This window comes from Ambystoma mexicanum, chromosome 7q (assembly GCF_040938575.1).
Source record: "Ambystoma mexicanum isolate Mex_15411 chromosome 7q, UKY_AmexF1_1, whole genome shotgun sequence".
Taxonomy (NCBI): domain Eukaryota; kingdom Metazoa; phylum Chordata; class Amphibia; order Caudata; family Ambystomatidae; genus Ambystoma; species Ambystoma mexicanum.
The window spans coordinates 132,495,908-132,518,987 of record NC_090941.1 but is presented as its reverse complement, the minus strand read 5'-3'; the positions used below and the strand labels follow the sequence as shown (position 1 = coordinate 132,518,987).

The 23,080-nt window shown below is 44.5% G+C and overlaps 1 protein-coding gene across 2 annotated transcripts in view; it reads right to left on the bottom strand.

Moving 5' to 3' along the window:
• The window catches only part of GPC6 (glypican 6), a 3,633,782-nt gene that overhangs the window by 660,842 nt on the left and 2,949,860 nt on the right, over positions 1-23,080 (bottom strand). The window lies entirely within an intron of this gene.

The window sequence follows — 23,080 nt, the reverse complement described above, 5'->3', positions numbered from 1 at the left end:
CCATAAAATACTTGAAAATGTCTTAAAGACATTAATTCCAAGAGGTTAATTTGGATGTCTCTTGACTCTGGGTGGACCTGTGAAGACATCAGCGAGAGGGTGTCAGGGACCGAGCAAATGGATTAGTGATGTTGAAGACTATCCATCTGTGCTGCAAAAATGGATGGGTAACCTGGCGATGGAGACAAGGACTCTCAAATAAAGGGCAAAGAATGCAGAAGGGCGGTCTCGGAGATGCAACATTTGGATCATTGTTTTACCTGAAGGGTAGGAAGGTCAATGTGCAGAGGAATTCTTGGAGAGGCTGCTACTGGACATCCTGAAAATCAAGACCCTTTTCAAATTCTTCACTATTGAAAGGCCACACAGGGTCGACAGCCTCCTTTGGGCACTCCACAAGGGGCGATGGTAGTGAAATTCCTGAACTTCAGGCATAGGGGTGCTGTATTACAGGAAGCGCAGAGGAATGGTCACTTCAGAGTGGGGTCTACTTATATCCTGTTGTCTCCCGACTTTACCAAGGAGGTTCAAAAACAACATTGTTCCTTTGACATGGTGAGGAAGAAATTGAGAGAAGTAAATATTAAATATATGATGTTTTTCTGGCAAAGTTGAACATTATTATGGATGGTACATCACTGTTCTTCATGAAAGAGCAGGATGCTTGGCACTGGCTGGAGGCCTGAGAAAACCCACCCTCCTCCCAAACTCCCCAGGCTGAGGGTCGTGGATCTTGGGGATCCTGTCCGGGGACGACGTTGGTGGTAACGGACTAAGTATGTACATTTGATGGTCATCGCAGACTATGGCTTGTTCATTATGGGGAAGGGAACAGTTCTGACCTTGGATACCTGTTTGATTTTCAAGACTAATTGTCTGAAAGGGGATTGGCATGGTGGGATTGATAATGGATGCCTGGTGGCCCTTTTGAGTCATGGGTACCTATGTGGGATTTCATTTGATATGTATCAGGTTTTAGGGGAAAAGGCTGGATGTTACTTATAACTGGTTGGTTGGTTTGTGGGCTGTGCTCATTGCTTCGGTGGTCAGTCAAAAGGCCGAATCAATAATACCGAACGACAAAAATCTCGAAACAAAAATCTCGAAAAAAAAAATATTGAATAATTTAATTATTTATTTATATGTGTTTTTGGGGGTCAGGTAAGTAAAAAAAAAGGGTTAAAATAAAAAAAAATAGAAAAAAAGTGGGGTTGGGGGGAACCCCCCATTTCGAAAAAAAAGTCATAAAAAAAAATTAGATATTTTTGTTTTTGGCCTTTTTTTTCGATATTTTTGTTTTCGAGATTTTTGCGTTCGGTATTATCACTATAAACCCATTGCTTCATCGTTTGGGTTGGTGATTTATCAGAGATTTATTAATTGTCATCTAAGAGCAGATTCTTTATATGTTTACACTATATATGCGTATGGTGTTGGGGGACTGGGGTTTGGAGCTACGGGGTCCCCCAACCCAGCTCACGGTTACATTCTTTGCAGAATGGTAAAGGTTCCCATGTGCATGGTTTGGGGCTATGTGGGGATTCATTACATGTTTTAGGGGGTTTGTTTTGTTTGGTTTTCAGGTATGTGGTTAAGTGTTGGGAGTTGGGAGTTGGTGGGATACTCAGCATTGAGGGGGTGGAGGGATTTGAGATTTTGTTTTTCAGACAGGGAGTTGATTTACAGGATGGCATGAGAATCATACATTGGTGGGGGCTGGGCAGTTCCTCGGTGATTGATTAACTGTCTGTTTCAATGTGACCCCTCTTACATTGAGATTGGTTACGTGGAATGTGCGGAGCCTTGGTAATAGGGGAAAACGTGCTAGAATTGGTGCCTATTTGAAAAGACATGGGATCCAAATTGCGCTATTACAGAAAACGCATTTTATGGATTCAGACCTGAACGATGTGAGGCGCAAGTGGGCAGGATTGGTATTTGGATTGGGATACTCATTTTATGCAAAAGGGGTCATCATTTGGGTGGCGGGAGGCATTCCCATATGTATTGAAAAAAGAATTGGGGGATTATGAAGGTAGAACATTGATACTGAAGGGTTGTTTAAATTGGAGGGGGGTCTGCCTCATTAACGCCTATGCACCAAACATTGATGACAAGGAGTATTTGAGGGGTGTACTAGAATGGGCTGGGGGTAACAGATGTGATATCTTTTTCTTGGGTGGAGACTTCAACTGCCATCTGGACCTGATACTGGACAGATCAGACATTACATGTCCCTTAAAAAAATGTGCTTCTACGATTCTGAATCACATAGTGAAGGAACTTGAATTGGTGGAATTATGGAGCGAAAGTTGGGTGGAGGTGAAGGGAAATTCATTATTCTCCCATCCCCATGGTTCTTACTGTTGCCTATATTATATTTTTGGGGGAAGGAAACATTTTGAGCTACTTTCTGATACTGAATATTTTGAGAGGATACTTTCTGACCACTCTCCTCTTGCTACTACGCTTTCCTGGGCATGGAAGAGGCCACCTACATCGACCTGGTGACAAAGGGCAGAAGCTCTGGAGGATGGGGCATTTCGGAACCATATTAAGGAGGAAATATCTTCCCTTTTTTGATAGCAACAGGGACTACATTTTTTACCTTAGCTTGGTGTGGAAGGCCTTTAAGGTCACCATTAGAAGGCTATGCATCACCAGCACTTTGGGAGTATGCAAGACTATTCATAGGTGTTACTGAAAGCTGAACAGACAATTATGAGACTGGAAGGGGAGATAGTAATGGGCTGTCAACGTGGGGATGACTCGTCCAGGGAACTTCACAAATATTGGTAACTTCAGGAGTCTCAAGACACATTTGAACATAATCAGCAGGAAGTGCGTATTCACAGTGAGGGTGACAAGGCAGGTAAACTATTGGCTTGGTTGCTCCAACAGGAAAGACCTAGATCTACTATTACTCAGATACATGATGGGGATGGAGCCTTAGTGTCATCGCAGGAAGGAACTAATGCAGTATTTCCAGACTATTATAAAACCCTTTATTCAAGCATGGAAATTTATGACGAGGAAGAGGCCTCTGAGTTATTGGAGCAGTTACACTTACCTTAATTGTCTGTTGAGGCCAGAGAAGCATTGGCTACACCTATAGAGGAGGGGGAAATCTGATGCACAATTCAATCCCTGCAGAGGGGTATGATGCCTGCCACCGATCACCTCTCGGTCTAATTTATTTTACCTACGTGGATGAGCTGTTGCATCTGCTACAGAATGGATATGGCATGACACATATGTTGGCGCTCTTCAAGAATCAATGTAGAAGGCAATGATCATTGTGCTTGTCAAGCCCCAGAAAGAGCCAGGGTTTTGTGACTCTTACTAATAATAATTTCACATTTATATAGCGCTACAAACCCTCAGGTATCTGAGCACTGCTTATTATTACCCACGGTGTGTGGTGCTCATTTATCGACCTCGGAAGGATAAAAGGCTGAGTTTGGCCCTGCCGGGATTCGAACCTGCGTTAGCAAGCTCTGCACAGATGTCAATGCGATCACTCTACTCGCTGTGCCACTTGACATACTGTCCCATATCATTGATTAATATAGATACAAAAATACAAGCCCTGTGGTTACCTAAGATACTTCCCAGGTTGTTCCACCGCGTTCAATGTGGTTTTATTGGGGGGAGAAATACTTCTATGAATCTAAGGAGACTTCCTCACCTTATGAACAAAACCAAGGATGTAAGTGAGGAATTGCTGATAATGTCTCTGGATGTGGTTAAGGCCTTTGATTCTCTTGAATAGCCCTGGTTATTCAAAACATTACATAATTATAAACTGGGACCGACTATACTGCAATGGATTCATCTATTGTATCATGAACCAATGGTGAGAGTTCAAACAGATAGCTGGATTTCTGACAGATGAACCCTGGAAAGGAGGACCAGAGAGGGATGTCCGGTTTCTCCAATATTGTTCGACATCGCACTGTAACCACTGGCTGGCTATTTTAGGAAATGGAGGTCTGAGGCCGGTGTACGGATAGAGGGGCACACGCATACTAGTCCCTTGTTTTGTATTGTAAATGCGTAACCCTCAATATAATATTCCAATTATTTTAGAGGTACTGGATAATTTTGCAGCACTGTCCGGGTTCCAGATAATTAGTAATGATTACATACTTTTTCCTCTGGCTCATATGAAGCACAGGTCCCAGCACATATTTCCGGACTAGGGGTGCAATCAGGAACACAAATAAAGTATCTGGGTGTTTAGATTTTTCATGGGTACATTTGTGTACAAAACAAGCAGGGCAGTAACAGGGATTGGAGACAAGATACCCTTTGGGCAGAAGCTACCTCCCTCGCTAATGGGTATAATAGCACTGTGTAAGATGGTAGTCCTCCCTAAACTATTGTATTTTTTCAACAATATCCTTATATGACAAAAGAAGGTCTTTTTTCAGATGCTGGACGTAAAAATGTCCGAATTGCTCTGGGGTACTGGTAGGAGACGAGTGGTGCTAGAGACGTTGTGGAGGCCATATAAAGAAGGTGGTCCCTCCCTTGGAATGATTCACCAGAGGGGAAGGCATGTGTGTTATTGGGAGGCCTTCCGAAATTTCAAAAGGGGATTGATCTGATATGGGATTCCACAGGGTCCATAGGGGATACACTTATAATACGTATAGTGCAAATGGCATGGAAGAGACTTCTGACCAGATTTCGCCTGGATGGATTTTATCACCCTGAGTTGCCTATCAGATTTGACACAGTCCTATTTACAATATTTAGGGATCTGCGTGTTTCTAAATTGCAGTCTACAGATTGTAGATTGTTGGGATTTAATTTTTTTGGGAAGGCTATTCACTTTCCTTTACTAAATGTGCGTATGTGTATAATTTGCCAGAGGGCAATTTTCTAAACTATGCTCGCATGATTGAGAGAATGGTTACAATGTGGGAGGGTATCCAGGAAGAACCGGAAACCACCCCGATACTGTGCAGGTTTATCTCCATAGGAGTCATGGAGAGGAACACTCTCAGCGATGTATATGATATTATTAAGTAGGAGGCCCACATCAGTTCTCGTGAAAAGAGTGGAAATGGGAAAATGATCTGGGCTATGCGATATCTGACCAGAAATGGCTTGTGATATGTGAACATATTAAAAATGTGTCCAGTAATGCCAGGATTAGACTGATTCAGTTTAGTTTTCTCCACAGGGGTTACTTGACCCTGGCTAGGATGCATGTAATTGCCCCGGAGCTGTCACACATGTGCCCCAGAAGTTGTCATGACTTTGCAGGATTTTGGCATGTGGTTAGGGAGTGGCAAGTGATCCAATGCTATTGGAAGGAAGCCATCGAGAAAATGAACACATTATTTCATAGTTCTTATGAATGTGTCCCTGTTTTTTGCCTGCTGGGCAGGTTAACGTGCACCAAAGGGGAAAAGCAACCGAAAAAGATTACCAACCTTTTTATTGTTAATGGCAAAGAGAACGATTGCAATATCGTGGAAGTGTCCCAGGGGCACGCTTATCTGCAGTGGCTGGCGGATGTGAAGAGATTGGGCTTAGCTGAATCGGAAGTACTACGTAAGGAAAAAAAGATAGCGATGGAGGAATGCACATTGATTGACTGGGGGCAATTGTTGAACGCTTTCATTACTTTACTGGATCTAAAGGTGTGAGAGATAGGGAGTGACGTGATTGGATGTTACCCAGGTTCGATGCTGGGCACGCTTCTCTGCAGTGGGTGGTGTATGTGAAGAGATTGGACTTAACCGAATCGGAAGTGCTACGTAATCAAAAAAAGATAGCAATGGAGGAATGCACATTGATTGACTGGGGGCAATTGTTGAACGCTCTCATTACTTCTCTGGACCTAAAACTATCCTGAGATGGTTTGTTCCATTTTATGAGATCTTTATTGAAGGACCCACGTCTGGTGCGAGAGATAGGGAGTGACGTGGCTGGGTGTTACCCAGGTTCGATGCTGGGAGAGGTAAGGTGAGATGCTGGTACTTATGGAACCGACCAACCGCGTGGATTGGCTTGTGTCATAGAAATGTTTTCTGGAACATTGGTCAAAGGGGAGGGGTAGTTGTGTTTGTGGATTGTGTTACAAGGCAACATAGTGTACATGTCATGGATACTGTACATGCTCAGACTCTTCATTTGTATGTTGTTTTTTTTTCTTTTTCTTTCTCTCTTGATTTGTTTTTTTGCAAATTTATAAAAATATTTCTTTTAAAACAAAAAACCAATCCAGATTAAAATCTTCACTTCTCCTCTATTGAACTTCCTCGCTCTATGGATCTGCTTTAGATCTGACAACCTTGACATCCAAAGGGCATTGCAAATGTGGCTCCTCCAACCGTAACTGCCCTGTTTTGTTGGACTTTTCTGACTTGATCACAGCAGCAAAAGACCTCTTTGGTGCTGAACGCTGCCCTCTTTAAGTGCTATAACAAGTCAATAAATTCATAAATTAATCTACAGTCTAACATTAACATATTACAACTACCTACCTAGATACCTCTTCAAGGATAGGGCATTCATTTAAATGTTTATCAGGCAATACGTTCTGAGAAAAGAACCTTTGCTCCAACGGCCCTCATTCTCACACTGTCAGGTGTGTTTGGCTTTTAGACAGTAGGTGACCCTCCCTAACCATCTGTTTCCGAATCCTACAGTCTAGTCCTATGGCCTGGATTTGCTTCCTTTGATTCTGCAGACCCCTTGGACTAGAGCAAAACAAAAGGGTGAATGCTGGACAGTTTTGAATTAATCATAACCACAGGCACGGCACTGGGCAATCTTCCAAACCATCGTTTTCAGCCTGCCAAGCCATTACAGAAGGGGAAAGAACATGTGCAAATCAGGGGCAGTCCAGCCCCAACTGATAGCTCACATCCCTTATGCACAAAACCACAAGCATGCCCAGACAAGTGTTGGCCTTGTTGGGCATCATCAGCGAGGAGTTGCTTGGGTCTGTTGGCCTAGCAAGCTCTGGACCCACGTCTTGGCATACCTGTCCCACATGAAGTGACTTAAGCAAAACAAAAAGATGATGGCTGAAAGGTTTTGCATTAATCATTACTACAAGCACAGCACTGGGCAAGCCTCCAGACCATTGTTGTTCAGCCTTCCAAGCCATTATAGAATGGGAAAGACCATTTGCAAATCAGGCTTGGTCCCATCCCAAAATCCTTTGGAATACAACACCCATCAACCATAGCCCGCATTGTCAATGGAGTGGCATCATGAGAATTATAGCCTAAAACATCTGGAGAGCCACAGGTTGCAGACCTCTGTCCTGTGAAGTTGCCAATCTGGCCAGTTGCATTTGGCAACACAAATCTAAAAAGGCTGTGAGACAGGGGTCAGTGGGGATAGAAGTAGCAGTTTATCAGGGCTTCTTGGAATGACTACTTCCATGTTCCAGCATGCAGAGACGATCAGGTCTTACAAAATTACCACTGCTCTTCAACTGGAGCTGAACAGAATATAAATGATTTTAAAACCAGCTCTTTGTCTATGCCCCTATTTACAAACGTAAATCACAGAGGAAGAGCATAGGTACTTTGGTTAATGTGTGTGAGCCTCTCAAAGAATACGTTTTACTGCACTTAGATTAGAGAGCAGCTGGAAGAGCCACAGTGATCTGCCTGATAAGTTGCACACACTGTTGACCTGTGAATGTGTGTATTCATTTCAGCACTGTTGTTTCTGAGTGTGCTAGGGTCCAGAGTTTTTGCTACACCGAGCACGAGCTGGCAAAGCATTCTCTCTGGCAGTCGAATGAGAACACCTCTCCAATGACTGCAAGGAAGAGATATGGTAATTCTCCCAGCCAATGGCCACCTCCTTACTTTGCCTTCGAACACCCTGGTAAGGCACGATTGAGTCTCAGCGCCACTGCTGCAGAGAGCGCCAGGATGGACGTGCCCTTGTTCATCTGAGTGGGCCATGCTGTTAAACAGGCAAAGTGTACTGCCAGGTATTCAAAAAAGAGGATACCGTCTCCACTGGCTGCTTGTTCAGACCCTTAAGTTAGAGGGTGGGATAAGCGTTTCCTCTATGCATTCTACCTCTGTCTGCAAAACGTTTGGCATTATGACAGCATCATATGTTCATGCTGGCGTAAAACCAATTGATTCCGAAGGAATTTGCACGTTTTTATCACCTGCTGAAAGCAGGCAGATTCCATGGGAATGCATTTTAAATCCCCCCGTCAATAGTTAATTATTGGAGGCATTTACAACTTTTGCAGAAGTAGTGCTGTAAACAATCATATTAAGGCCATTTCTACTCTTTTAACACCCTTCATTCCCCAGGATATCTCACAAAGGATTACAAATGCATAGAAGGGCCTGATTTGCACAGAAGTGCAAGCATTGGCCTTCCCCTCCGTACAATTACCACTTAATTGAAAATGAGCCACTGTCTGTTTTAAAGGCAAATAACAGCCTGCACAGTCCTCTCGCTGTTCGTGCACTCCGGTGGTAAGAACAATCAAAACCCATTAGACAGTTGACCTGATAATGCTAAAAGACCACCATCCCAAAATCGATTTAGCCTTTTTTCACAACTTAGTCAAAAATTTACTTCCAAAATGTGATCCTTTTAAAAGTGTTTTCTTTCTCTGTGTACACCTTTTCCTCCTATGCTTCACTACTTCTTTCCATACATAAATATCATCAAAAACACTGTGTTTATATGTGAGCACTTTTTCTGTCTTTTTCCTTAAACTTAAACCCTAATACTTAACGTATTCCTGTTTTTTTTACTTGTAAACCCTGAATAATTGTGCCATGTCGTTCTTTTGGCTGTTTGAACTTAAGTTATCTCATGTTATTTTGTCACTCCAGGTTCCATGTGTTAAAATTGCAGCAAAAATGGTTGTTTGCACACAAAAATCGCAGCAAAAAGGCTGTTGTTTTGCTGCAACAATCCATGTAATGGATGCTGGAGACACCCCCGCAACTCGCTGACCCATGATATTGTTTAAAAGGAGCGGGGACATCCCTGCAACCCCCGCTCCCCTTAAATGGTACAATGGGTACACCTTTACCAGGTCAAACAACAGCGCAATTTTTTTTACAGATGACTTTTTCACTGCGATTGTATTACTGCACACCGTCTCTTCATTGGGTGTCGACTTTTGAGCCTGCTACCTCTGTCACCCCCACCAAAATGTACAAGTCTATTGTTGTAATAAGGAAAATTGATATAAACCAGGCCGGAAGGATAGCTTGGGCGCAACACATTAGTCTTGAATGCGAAACAACACAGAGCAACACAGATTCAAGTCCCCATCCCTCGCTTAGAGACTGGTCTCTGGTGTTGTTTTACACTAGATGAATGAATAAACTCCCTGCTTATGGAGATCCAAGTAATTAAAAAGGACTTTATCAAAATATTTGTACTTCATTTTGGCTACAAAATGGCTCCCCATAAGCACTTGTAACGTGTTCTATATGTAGCTGACACATTTTACGTAGCGGATAGTGTCTACATCCTGTGCACCATTCTTAAGACCAAAATGACATCTGTCTGGCTTGCTGCAGCTTTTAACTGGCCAAAGTTTGATTGAAACTCCCTCGCGCAATTTACTCTGCATTGTTCGGCTATACTCACACAAATCACACCCTGCACTGTAGACGCTCTGCTAAACAACTAACATAGCATCAAAGTGTTCTTGGCTTGCAAACTGAATTCACAGAACTCAAATGAGTATCCTTGTTCCCCCTGGATGCATTCGTCACCTCCCCACTCACTCCCATCACAGCCGCGATGAAATAGCAAGCGGTGACGGCTGGCGGTGAGTATCTGCTGTCCTAATGCATGCCCAGTGACATAAACAATCTCTTTGCCATGGTGTTTTAGGAGGTTTAATTAAAAAAAGTAGCATATCACATAAATTACTTAAGCAAACAGAGATTACCACAGGCGTGCATAAAGAATGTGAGCATTAATTGCATCTGATATTAGCCCCATCAATTTCCATTCTTACACACTGCTACACTTTGATCTTGCGCCATCAATTTTCGGTGTCGGAACATTGGAATATTGGCAGCTCTGGTCTAAAGAAGGTGCCTCGTTAAGCCGCCACTACACACCAGAAGCAAAGCTCTAATTAATAAAGGGATCTGCTTCCAAACTATCAAAGCTGATCGCGGCAACAATGAGCCTTTTGTGCTGTCACTGTGGTAGACCTTGGGAGCTGGGGTTCTATATCACAACACGGATAACTTTCTGCACTGGAGAATTTGTTTCCGGTTCAGAGCTAACAAACTTTCCTGAACGGAAACAACCCTCCATGCAAAATAACAAGGACACCGAATTAAAAAATCCAATTTGATGATAGATTAATTAAATTCCCTACCTACCCGTCCATGGCCGAATCTCTCCCGGGGGGAGCGGGAGAGAGATGAATTTGCTAATTAATGTTAAGGGAAAGAATGGAACAATTAGTGGAACACACACATACCAAAAGGGACAGCCAAGTGCAATGTTGTCGCGCACGGCCTGCGTAGGGCTTGGATTTTTCCAGCAGTGTAAATTCTCGATTCCCTCACATCCAGGCCGTAATAAGATTCCCACACTGAGGGAGCGAGAGAGCGAGGGCCTCATTTATCAAGAGCCGGAGACACCGTGCTCCTATGACAATACTTCTAATGGGAGAATTGCCAGGGCGAAGCCATAAGGGGCATCCATCAAAGCCCTTTAGCTCTGGATTTGTAATTGGGAATTGAGCGTAAACTAGAGTCTAGGGTTTAAGTACAAGGGCATGATTTCCCACACACAAATACCATATTCATCTTATGGGGCTAAATTGGAAAAACTGTAATAGTTGTATCAGATATACCGTTTCACATTCTGTCATGCTCCGAAAACAGGATAGATACGTCAATTTCAATAAAGGCACTCTACACATAGTTTTTGCATGTGGTACTTTATAGGACAAAATGCTTATTTTCCCATTTTAATTTGTGAACGAGAGGTACGCCTCCAGGGTTGAGAGTAAAACGTACATTGCCTAATATAACTTTCTGTGCTGTGTAGACATGATCCAAGGGAATGTATATATTCTGCTAAACCCTAAACTGTTGACATTTTTCAATGTTTTACTTTTTAGATATCAATCTTTCATTGTGTTCTTATGAAGCACTTTCTGACTGATTTCACCTGCTTCTAACCTTAGAAGGATGAAATGATGAGCCAGTCCTGCTTCAGCATTTTAACTTGTAATGGGAAGGCTTACCCCATTCATTTCAGAGACTAGCACGTAACTCAAAAGCTATCCATCCAGATATCATTAAAGTTTACTCCTGCGGAAGGCAAGAAAGGAAATCTACCTAGGTCTGTGTTACTTTGTGACTGGCGAGAACAAGGCTAGCCAGTAGTTGTTCGGACAGTGGGCCTCATTACGAGTTTGGAGGTAGCCATGCCGTTTTTAGCAGCATGGCTACCACCAAACTCGGGTCCGGGTCCTGCAAAAGGGAATTTACCGGGCCATTCCGACCTTGGAGGGCTTGGTAATTCCCTTTTGCGGGACCCAGACCCGGTACATTCCCATTCCCATTTGAGCCCCCATGGGCTCAAATGGGAATGGGGAGGATGCTAACAACGGGCCTGTTAATGACGGGCCCGTTGTCAGCATCCTGTTCTGCTAGCGGGTCCCGCTCTGCATGTCTGGTCTGGCCAGGCGTACAGAGCGGGACCCGCTGCAGAACTAGTAATGTGGCGGCCCGGTATGAATGATGCCAGTCCCTTACCAGCACCGTTCATTCCATGGCCGCCACAGCTGTAATGCGGCCCAGTGTCTCTTAGACCTGTGTTCAGGGTGTGAAGGTAAGTATTTGATCCTAGGCAAACAGGTTCCTGCAAGCGATTCCTGGCTCCCCTACTGGTAGTTGTGGTCAAGCAGATACACGTCCATAGTAACAACAGTCCCCATTGGTTACTGATGCTCATGGCTTCCAGCGCTCCCACCTTCATGACCGGTCCAAGTCGTACGTCAGTGAGGGAGCAAAGGTTCATAAAGTAGCACATTAGCTCTGCTGGACAGGTCCAGGGAGGAGAGCAGCTTGACTTGCCCCCTCTCTGGTCCGAGGAGAAGTTCAGTGTTCATAAATTCCGGTAGAGCTTAACAGTCAGAGGCGGTGTTGGAAGAAGGCAGTCTTAAAGAGGATCTGCACGACTTGGAGGGCTTTTTTTTAACTACGGCTTTAGTGCCACGGCTGACAAGACATAGGTGCAGGACCAGGGGTTAAACAAGGAAATGGAAGCTGAGAAAATGTCTCTGTTCCCAATTGCAGAGTTTCAGCCTTCCAACCTTCGGCAGCCACCCAAACTGTGACTACCACCAGATATAATGCTGTCCCAAGCACTTTCCCAAGCTTTCCCTCAGGGTTGAATTCAAAGTGGAATGCAGATCACATCCAAGCATCTGGCCATATCTGGTTCTGGCAAATGCAGCTATTACCACTAAGGGAGTGGATGACTGAGAAACGCACTGCAGCCATGTATGACTAGTACCACTCGATGACCTCCCTATGCCATTGGTGTCCATGTCCTCTGAATACTTCTACTGAGGCTTTTCCTTGTGCGGCCTTCAAAACAAATCGTTTTTGAGAAGCCCCTTTGAATGACTCTCGTGCCGACGACAGTGTCAGATTTCTCCACTCCCCGGAACGCAACACTAAAGATCTGGCTCACCTTCCCCAAGTCAAGGGAAGCTAAGCTAAGCTAGCGTAACCCGCCAACCTTATTTGAATATTAACAGGCCAAGAACCTGTTATATAGCCTGGTAAATATGCTATCCTACAACCTACATATGTATTAATTGGTTGCTAAAACAGTATGTAATCACCTATTTATTAATCAATGTACTGTTTAATATACTTAAAAAAGAAATATATGCTTGGTCCTCAGTCGTACTAGAGACAATTCTTAACTAGTCCTCCCATGTGTGCCATCACTACTCAGGCATTCATTAGGGAGTTGGTGACACCATGTGAACTAGCTAGCGCTCTTAATATTACGTCACGTGATCCTCTATGCCTATCTGGGTGGCTCTGAGCTTTGAAGCTCTGTGCCTTGCCTTATTTCGGTGGATCTGCGCTGTTAGGCCTCTCGTAGATCATGCAGATCTGTAGTAGAAATCCCCTCACAATCTTAATGCACACACTCATGTCATACTCTCCAATCAACTAATGAGGGCAGACTTATTGTCATGTATGGTGTCACTTAAAGCACCTAGAAGCAAGTGTTGTTGTCCCTGTAATCCAGGGTTGGCCAACTCCAGGCCTTGAGGGCCAGAAACATGTCAGAATGTCAGCATACCCCACATTAATATTCATTAGATAAATTTGCATACAATGATTCTAAATGTATGCAAATATTTTCTCACAAACATTAATGAGGGATATCCTGAAAACCCGTCAGGATTCCGGCCGATGAGGCCTGGAGTTGAACAATCCCATTTACTTTGACCATGCCACAGTCTTTCCCCATCAGGCTTATGCAGTTCACTTTCTTTACTTTTTGGCTCACACACACCTTTGCCATCTACTACTCATAAAGGAAAATAACAAATTCAAGCCTGACCCAAGCACACTAACCCCACTCTTCTACCCCTCACTCTGCTCTCCTTTCACTCTTCATCACACCACCCTCAGCTTCCTGTTTGTGCGCAAAGAACACTGGACATTGAAAACGGACCATGCTTTTGACGGCCTTGTGTACACCCCGACGAGCAGTCGGCGTGCCGTGTGTCATGCGACTGGTGTTGAGCGAATCCACATTCTCCAAACATAGATAAGTCCAAAAATAGATTGCAGAATCCAAGATGTTATGCAATTATGTAAATGGACAGTACACGTCTTGTTTTTTCGTTAGATATATTTACAATTACAGGGAAAAGCAAAATACAATGATTTGCCCAGGCATAAATTATGCGCTGATTTAATGATCAACATTGTGGGACGAAAAAGAGACCTATTAATCTTTTGCATTGTTTGTAAATGTTTTATAAAACACAAATAACCCCCAATGGGTTGCCAGAGTGCTGATTATCCAAATTTAAGAATAGAACGCACAAAAAGACAATTGAGTGTACTCTAACAATAGCACAATTACAAAATCAATGGGAGTATCTATTTTGCAAAAAGAAACCCACACTGCAATGTTATAAGTCATGAGCAGGTGTAAAAGGAAGACTTGTTATGGTTGGCTAATGAGCCACCACGGGTTTATGACTTGAGACGAATTCTAAGGTCCGAGAGTGCCCATAACAGACAGGCCTAAGGGGAACTCTGGAGATTTCTCGGTAGGCCTCTGCACCCTGGGCCTCTTTTGTGTGGTAACCTATGCTGTTCTCGTAGGAAAAGGGTTGGTCACTTTGAAAATTATGTTCAGGGTGTCTTCTGGTTCCCAGTCCAGCCCTGCCTGTAAAAGGCTTCTTGAATGCATTTTCTGGCAAGTACAGCATACCTCCCGAGGACAGTGCAATGGTGATTACATCACTGATTGGAAAGTTTGAAAGGGTTTTGTAGGATGCCCTAACTCTCAGTCTGATATAATCACACAGAGTGTTTGGAAATGTAGGCTGGAACCAGCTACAACTGGCCTTTTCTTTTATTGCAAACATGTTTATCTTTCTACCTGCAAATCATGCCTAGTTAGGAGTTTTTCTAAATTTTGATATAGATATAGATATTTTCCTCTTGCTTGTATTATAGACAATGATAATTTAAGATTTGATGTGACTGACTATTAAATATTCCGTTTTTTAATGTGTTTTCTTATTAGTACCTGGTGCAGGGGACGGGGTGGCAGCCTCCCAGCCAATCAAGAGGCTTAGAATAGGGCTTTACCACCCGGTAAACCCCCCTGCTCAGAGCCTCCTCAGAGCAGGAGGCTGCTATCTTCCCTGCTGGGAATCAGGTAAGTGTGCCTGCGTTCCCTTTCCCCTCCTTATCCAATCCCCTAACCTCAATTCCCACATACCCCATTGCACCCCCACCCCCTAGGCACTTACCTTGTGCTCCTTCTCCCCTCGACGGTGTCGGGTACACTAAGTGTTTCCATTGCATCTCCAACCCGGCAGTGGAAAGGGAGAAGGGACAACGTGTATTTCCCTTCTCTCTGATCCATAATGGCCACCTTGTTTTGTAGTTTTTTTCAAGTTGGGAAACGGCAAACATGCCGCTTTTCAACTTGAAAACAAATAATAGCAATACACCCCTTGCTGGGGGGAGGGGTTGGCATTACCGGGGCAGGGAATGCCACAGTGCTAATGTTAAAGCCTTTGCTTCTCTCTGCCTTCTAACTTACACCCCGGGCATTACCTGACCCGGTAATGCCCCCCAGCTCGGAATGTATTGCTCAAATATTTCGAATGAGTTCTAGTTTAGACTTGAATATGACTAAGGTTCCCTGTGTGCTTGATTACGTAGGACACACATACATGAAGGCTGACCTCCTGTGTATCGTATGTCACGTTAGCTTCTGCAGCAAAACGTTGCAGTCTTAGGGAGGTAAGATAGGACTGACACAAGTAAATGACACATCTTAATTTTAGTCAGCATTGGAGGGACATCTCAGAATGTTAAAGGGCAGTAAATCAGGAAGTTCAACATTATCTCAGAGTTCACCATCAGAAGAGCGCCCCAAAATTAGAGGTCATGATATAAGGCTGTTTGGTGGGGGCTTCAAGAGTAAAACATGTGTATTAGGTTAATGGGTCAAATTTCCTTTTCTAAATATGAAATATGAAGATGAGGGATTTCACACAACTGAGCCCAATTAATCAAAACAAAAACACTGTTCTTTTCCACAAACCCATGCCCCACTTCACTGATATATACTTCATTTATACTCCATGTGACCAACCAGTCTCCAAATTCCCTACCCTCAGGCCACACAAGCACAAATTGCACTTACCTTTAGTTCAAACCTTTTCCCCACCTCTTATTGGGATTCATATTGCCAAAATGTCCATCCATTCTTCTATCAGCTTCCAATTGTAGTTCTTCAAACTCTTACTTATTAGCATAATTTCCTTCCAACCAATCCATCCGCAGTGTGTTCATCTATATCCTTTTATCCGACAGTTTCACTTCACTGAATCATATTGTTTCGGTTGTACCTCCCACAACGTCTTTGCAGTGTGTTACAATGACGTTCGGCATGAAGTTCTTGCCCACACAACCAACTTAATATCCAAATAAATCCTCACTGAGTTGCTTTGCTTAACAGCTTCTTTAATCCTATGCAACCAGTTTGCACCAATGATCATCTCTCATTATTCCATATCTTTGTGCTCTGTCTATGGCCTGCCTGATCTATGGTACTGCTTCTGTCACTACTGGCTCAAAGCTATCATACTGCTTATTTTCCAGTTTGCCTTATCATGGGATTACAAAAATTGGAGCAAGAATAGCCCCCTTAAAGAGTAAAAATCCCCAAAAGAAGAGTTAGAGCAGCATGCTTCAGGTCAGCAGGTCACGGAGGAAATTGCAGCAGTAGAACTAAACCGCTAAAAGAATACTGTAGTAATCTTAGTCCTTTACCTCAAAACCATTTAATTATTCTACCAGGCATGTCACATTTCTTGCCTTGCCCTCTTTCCTGATATAGTAGTATATACATCATCAAACTCCATGTGTTCATTTTGACTAAGAAAAATGTGGAAATGGCTGTTCATGACTTTCATATTTACACAGTTAGGTGTTTTTCTTGGCTGTGCGTGACTTTCATGTTTCCTGCTTTGCGGCTCCACCTCCACTGAAAAGCGAGCAAAGTGGTAGACTGTTTTCCTTCGGACACCTGCGCTGTTTACATTGTGTCTTTAAGGGGTTTGTGGAATTCTTCCAGCCTTGGGAAAGAACTCCACCAGTTTCCCCTGTCCACTCCCAGACAACCAGCTCACAGGCAGTTACAAAGTGGTCATATTCCTCCCATTCTTCCCCCCTCTCCTTCTGTGAACTGTGGCCCTCGTACAGCCCCACCCACCCTCTTTCTCATCCTTTCCTCTTTTCTCCCCTGACAAGGTCTCTGAAAGTCTTGTCAAAACTGGTTCCTCCCTGTTCTTCCAAAACGATCAAGGACCACATTGACACCCTCGCACCTGCCCTGGCTGATTTCTGAAAGCACTCCTTTGCCTCAGGAGCCTTCCCCTCCCCTCTGAAGCACTCTCTTGTGCACCATCTTCTCAAGAAACCCACAGCTGACCTTAATTGCCTGGATAACTATTGCCCAATCTCCATCACTCCTTTTCTGGGCAAATTTCTGGAAAAGCTGGCCATCTCGCAGCTTAACCTTCACTCTGATTCTGTTGGTTGTCTCTATGACCATCAGTCTGGCTTTAGAGCGGCAAGAAGCACGGAAACTGCTCTCCTGAGCATCCGTGAAGATCTGCTCTTCAACCTTGACTCTAACATCCCCTCTGCCCTCATTTTACTCGATCTCTCTTCTGCCTATGACACAGTCAACCATACCATCCTGCTTAACCGTCGCCGTGATAACCTGGGTATCACCGATCAGGCTCTAGCCTGGCTGACATCTTTCCTCTCTGATCTCCTCTCCAGGTCCAACTTGGGTACTTCCAATCATCTATCTCCCTTTCTACTTGTGGTGTTCCCCAGAGGTCTAACCTCTCACCCTGGCATGTCAACCAATACATGGTAACTCTCGCCCACCTCATTGATATTTTCTGCACCAATTTTTAATGCTATGCTAATGACACTCAACTCATTTTCAGGCTTCCCTTGGCCACCTCTTCTCCTTCTCTCATCTCTGATTGCCTATCTTCCATTCAGGATTGGTGTGCTGTCAATGATCTCTGCCTGAATGCCAGCAATATGGAGATCCTCATCATCGACACACCTTTACCCTCCTTTCTTGTCACTCTGTGGCCATCCTCCCTTGGCCCTCGCCTATCCCCACCTGCGAGGCTTAGAACCTCAGGGCCATCTTTGACTCCACGCTTTCCTTCTCTGCCCACATCTCTGATGTCTCTAAAAAGTCAAACTTCTTACTGCACCTTCTCAGAGGTATTCTGCCTCCCCCAGAAGCTCACTGTCTCTAGAGCCCTGGTTCTCTATAGGTTGGATTATTGCCACAGCCTCTTTCTAAATCTACCTGCTTCTACTCTCCGACCTTTGCAACATATCCAGAACAGGACTGCAAGACTTGTCCTTGGCTTCAGGCCCTGGGATAGTATCTTTCCAGCCCTGATATCTCTCCACTAGCTCCCAGTGGATGCATGGATACATTTCAAGACCCTTTGCATTGTCCACAAGGCTTTCTGGAGGGTGGGCCCAAAATAACTTCAGCTCCACCTCCGTAAATACCTTCCCTCCTGAGCTCTTTGCTCCTCCACCTCTAACTCCCTCAGAGTCAGTGGTTTTTCAAAGAAACAAGCTGAGGGTAGATCTCTGTCTTCAGCTGGGGCCTCCTCTGGAACAGCCTCCCTGCCACCCTGAAACTTGAGGAGAACCATCTCTGGTCCCGGAAGCACCTCAAGACCTTCCTCTTTGCTTCTGCCTTCTCTCCTCCTCTCCCCTGCTGATCTGCTCTCCTTCGGCATTGTGCACCTGGGCACCCTCTGACTTTCGGGCCCAGGTACCTTCTCACACTGCCAACCACCCGCACTGCCTCCTGGCAATCCCTTGCACTGGGGTCTTAATCTGTAACCCTACAGTCCTCTCCCCCTGTTTTCTGCACTTATCAGACACACCCTGTCTGTTGCCTTAAATGTAGCACTTGCCACTTGCTGGCTGCACTACCACTGACTGTTGCTTTTATTATTTATTTATTTATGTTTTATTTATTTGTATTCCTTTTGCTTAGCACTTTCCACCTCTCCCCCCTGCCATGCACTTTCCCCTTACCCTTTCCCATGCACTTGCGCGTTCTCAATGTCACCGGGCCTAGTATGATCGTTGTTTGTTCTCCCTTGTTCCTCTCCCTTGCCTTGTCACGCTGTGAAACACTTGTGTATGAGCGTGATACAAATAAAATATCAATATGAATATCAATTCCTCCCAAACGCCTAACAACTACCGTCGTAAAACATTTATTTTCAGCAGCCTCTTTCAGCTGAGACCCGACTCAACTACCTAGTGACAGTTGGCCTGCTTTTTACCCCTGTCAGTCCACTTGTTATGTCCATCATGGGTGCGGTGGTGGCTCTAGCAAGCACACCCTGTAATTATCCGAGTCACCAAGCTAACCTCAGTCCAACAAGCAACTCCCAACTGCCCTGCACTGTACCCTTCAATTAACCTCCAACTGCCAACCCCATGACCTGGGATTCACATAGAATACCGTAAAACCTGTTGCCAATCTCCCCTCCCCTGCTGGCTTGGAGCGACACAACTTGTCCCTAACAACCAGGAAAAAAAGGCAGACAAGTTACTAAGTCTCCCCTTCCCTGGTAGCCATATGTTGTGTTTGTGGGTTGGGGGGCTGGCTCTGAGTTTTCCAAATTGTGGGAGGGGCTAAGGGTGGGATACTTAAAACTTGGTGCCTGCCCTGCACCCCATCTCCTCTGGGAACCACATGGTGTGGCCCTGCAAACTTATATAAGCCTGTGAGAAAAGACTGACTCACTCTTTTTTCTTTGAATGCTGGCAATGTGGTGTGCTGACATGGGTGGGGGAAGAGGCTGCGGAGGCCCTTCTGGCAGGTACCCTTCCCCATGTCTGGCATTATCCTTCTCCCCTGGTGCCCTTCCTCCCCAACCCTGCTCCACCAGAAGGTCTCCTGGCATCTCTGTCTCTTCTTCCCCTGCTTCTCTCTCCTGGTGGCAGAGTCGTTCTTTCTCCCGTGCACCCTAAAATTGAACTATATACTTTATACTTGTATAAAACTAGTGCTCTTTTCAAGAATCAAGGTTTGCGTCAAACTATCCCAGTTGTTTCTCTCTCCTGGCCTCCCAGCCTCTGACCCCTCATCCCCCCTTGCCTCTCTGCTTCACTGTCCCCCTTGTTTCTCTGTGTCCGTCTCCCTTTGTCTCTGCGCCTGCTCCTCTCTCTTTTACCCCTCACTACCTCTATCGGCCCCCTTCTCCAAACCTACCTTTTCTCCCTTGGTGTCCCCCCCTGGCATCCAAGGGTTCTCCCCAGGCTCCAAATTCCAAGTCAGTGGATGTGCCTAGCTAGTCCAGTGTGTTAAATGTATCCTGCAACAATGAGTTTACTCCTCTTCCTGTAATAAATATGTTCCTGGTTTCTACAAAGATTTTGGTGCCTCATTGGGTTCCCACTTTTCCATGTAAGCTGCCTGTTATTACCAGAGGGGGGACCCAGTTCGTCTGTGTACACAACGCACCGCCACCGGGTCTGTTGACTCCCTGGTGCAAAACTGTGGCCCTGACTGGGGTCTGCCACACGGCTTCCCTCATTTTGGCCTGTCTCCCACTTCCACATGTGCAATTTAGTTTGAAATATTTATTTCTTAAATTCTTTATTATAATATTAGCCACATTATTTAAGTGTTTTATTATGCAACCCTCCGGGCTCCCCAACTTCCTTCAAGCTATCCCCCACCCCTCTTCTCTTAGCACTACTCTGTTAGCTGCACATCCTTTCATTGAGTGGATCACCATCAGGCTCTGAGAGATAGCTTTTCAGTCCAGCATTGGAGGATTATTGATGGCGACGAGTGAATCCAGGATAACTAGCATATTCCTGTTTTTCTATTGAGCAATAATGTTGCCTTTTTTATTTGGAGCCAGATGAATAGTCTTACAAACCTGTTAATGTAGCGATCACGATGTGTCGGGGATGTCCATGGGTGGTAATGGCCAGCCAGCCCGAGCCTCGGTGATGGCTGTGGGTCGTTATTGGCGCTGTACGCACTCCCGACATGGGGGGGTGATAACTATTTGCACCCCGAGGTTTGGCCGGCAGCAAATAGTTTTACTTTTACATTTTTTTACAGGATACGTGCTCAAAAATGCCCATCGCCATAGGAAAATGGACTTAGTCCCTTTTCCACTTGCATGGTGAAGGCTGGGGCATTGAAGAGTGCAGAGACCGGGGCACAAAGTTCTGGTCCAACAGCTAGGTGGGGTTATATGGGGGTGACGAAAGGGTGAGGGATGACTTTGGGAGTGAGAGGAGAGGGTAGGCATGTAGGGAGTAAACAGGGAGAGGCTCCCGGTTGTCTCTCCACAATCAAGATGGCAAGATGGTGCCTCGGGTTTGCTGAAAAAAGAAGGTGGTACACAATGTGTTCCCGTCAGCTTTTTCAGCCACCTGATTGGGAGCACCCTTCCCCGGGTGCGAATACATTTTATTGAATTGAGAGTTTTTATATTTGTGATTGTTATTTTTTGAAGTACTATGTACACATGGTATTGATTCTTCATTTCTTGACATGTGTAGCAAATGTTCTGTTTTTTTAATATGTGCATCTGAAATAGAGCCGTTTGTCTGAACTCCTGATGGTGCATCCCATTACTCCCATGTTTTTTTTCCGGACAATTTTCTCTTCCATACTCTCTCCCCTTCTCTGGACATCTCTCCTTTGATGAGCATACCTTTCTTCTCCACCTCCACCCTTAATCGACCTATTATTGTCTCTATCTTCCATTCCCTTCAATTTGCCTTCTCTGCTTGGTGCCATCACTTTCTTTGTCCTCTGGTGAATTAACATTTGGTGTATAATTGGCACAATATGCAATACCTCTTGCATTTGTGTGCCCCCAAAGTCACTGCGACTTTGGGGGTGCAAAAAATGAGGGTGACATTTACTGCTCCCAAGCATAGTGGGTGTTATGGGGGTGTCGCCCGCTCTACTCGGGCGCCGTAATGGGAGATGGGGCCTGCGTGGGTGTCCCTCGCTTACCATTTTGGAAAGCGGGGGACAAGAAAGAAAAAAAAGGAAAGCACCCTGCAGCGTCAGCTCTAACCCATGTTAGTGGGAGGAGCTAATGCTGCAGGGACAGAAGGGTGCGGGCGGCACACACAGAAGTGTGCCGCCGTCAAGGTAAGTGGGGTGGGGCGTTGGAAAGCATAATGCGGGCCAGTAGATGCGGGCACAGTGATCTGTCTGAGCACTGCTCCGCGCCGTAATTGACGTCAACACTTTCGTCTGCGCAGCTACGGGCGGTGCAGTGATCACGTAGGTCCTAGAGCAACAAGTTTAAAAAACAAGATTCCAAACCTCTATCGAGCAACACTTTTGTAAAAAATATTTGTTCTAGAAAGTAGGAAAACAGGAGGTATTATTGGAAAAAAAATATACAAGTGCCTGTTGTGCACTACAGGTTCGCCATTCCATAAACTCCTTCAAAGTGTCCTTACGAAAACGTGGAATAACAGATGCTACTTTCAAAATGCGTTTAAAAAAAGGCCTTTCAAGATTTCTCCATAGTATCATGAACAGAGCTATCCCTTTTTGAACTTATTGGGCCACACTTTAGGATACTTTCGTAGCCTCGTTATGCATCAGAACTATTTGTAAAAACAGATACTTTTGAATTGCTCAGCAGACATGGCACATTCTTTCCATCTCCTTCCAATTTATCCCTTTTCAGCATGTCAGACCAAATGGAGTTATGATTGTCATCATATGTTCAACAGGAAGATCATGTGCAGTTTAAACAACATGGTCCTGATTCCAGGTGTGTACTAGCAATTAGTCTTTAGCATTAGTTTTAATTCATTGAGGTTTATAGCCAGCTGCATAGGACAAACCTATTGGTATATTTAAGTATATAAAGGCTTTGCATTTATTCTTTGCTGGAGTTTGAGATAAGCAAGTATCATGACCACTAGCAAATGGTCAGTGTTATCGAAATTCTTGTCACATTTAGTTGGTTTGAAACAGTCATTACTGCCTGCAAAGGCAGCTGTCTGGGCAGCAACATTTACATTGCAGTCCTTCAGGGGATTCTCGTCTAGAGTCTTGCATCGGCAAGATGGTTTAACACAGCCATTAGTGCATGGAAAAGCATTTGCCAGCTCAAAAATGGGTTAAATGCAGCTATAAAGCAGCTTCTGGTGAAGCAAAACTTCTTACACAGTGTTTCTCTCAGCCACTTGTTTTCTAATCATTACAGCATTCCAAAACGCTGCCCTCATTTCTT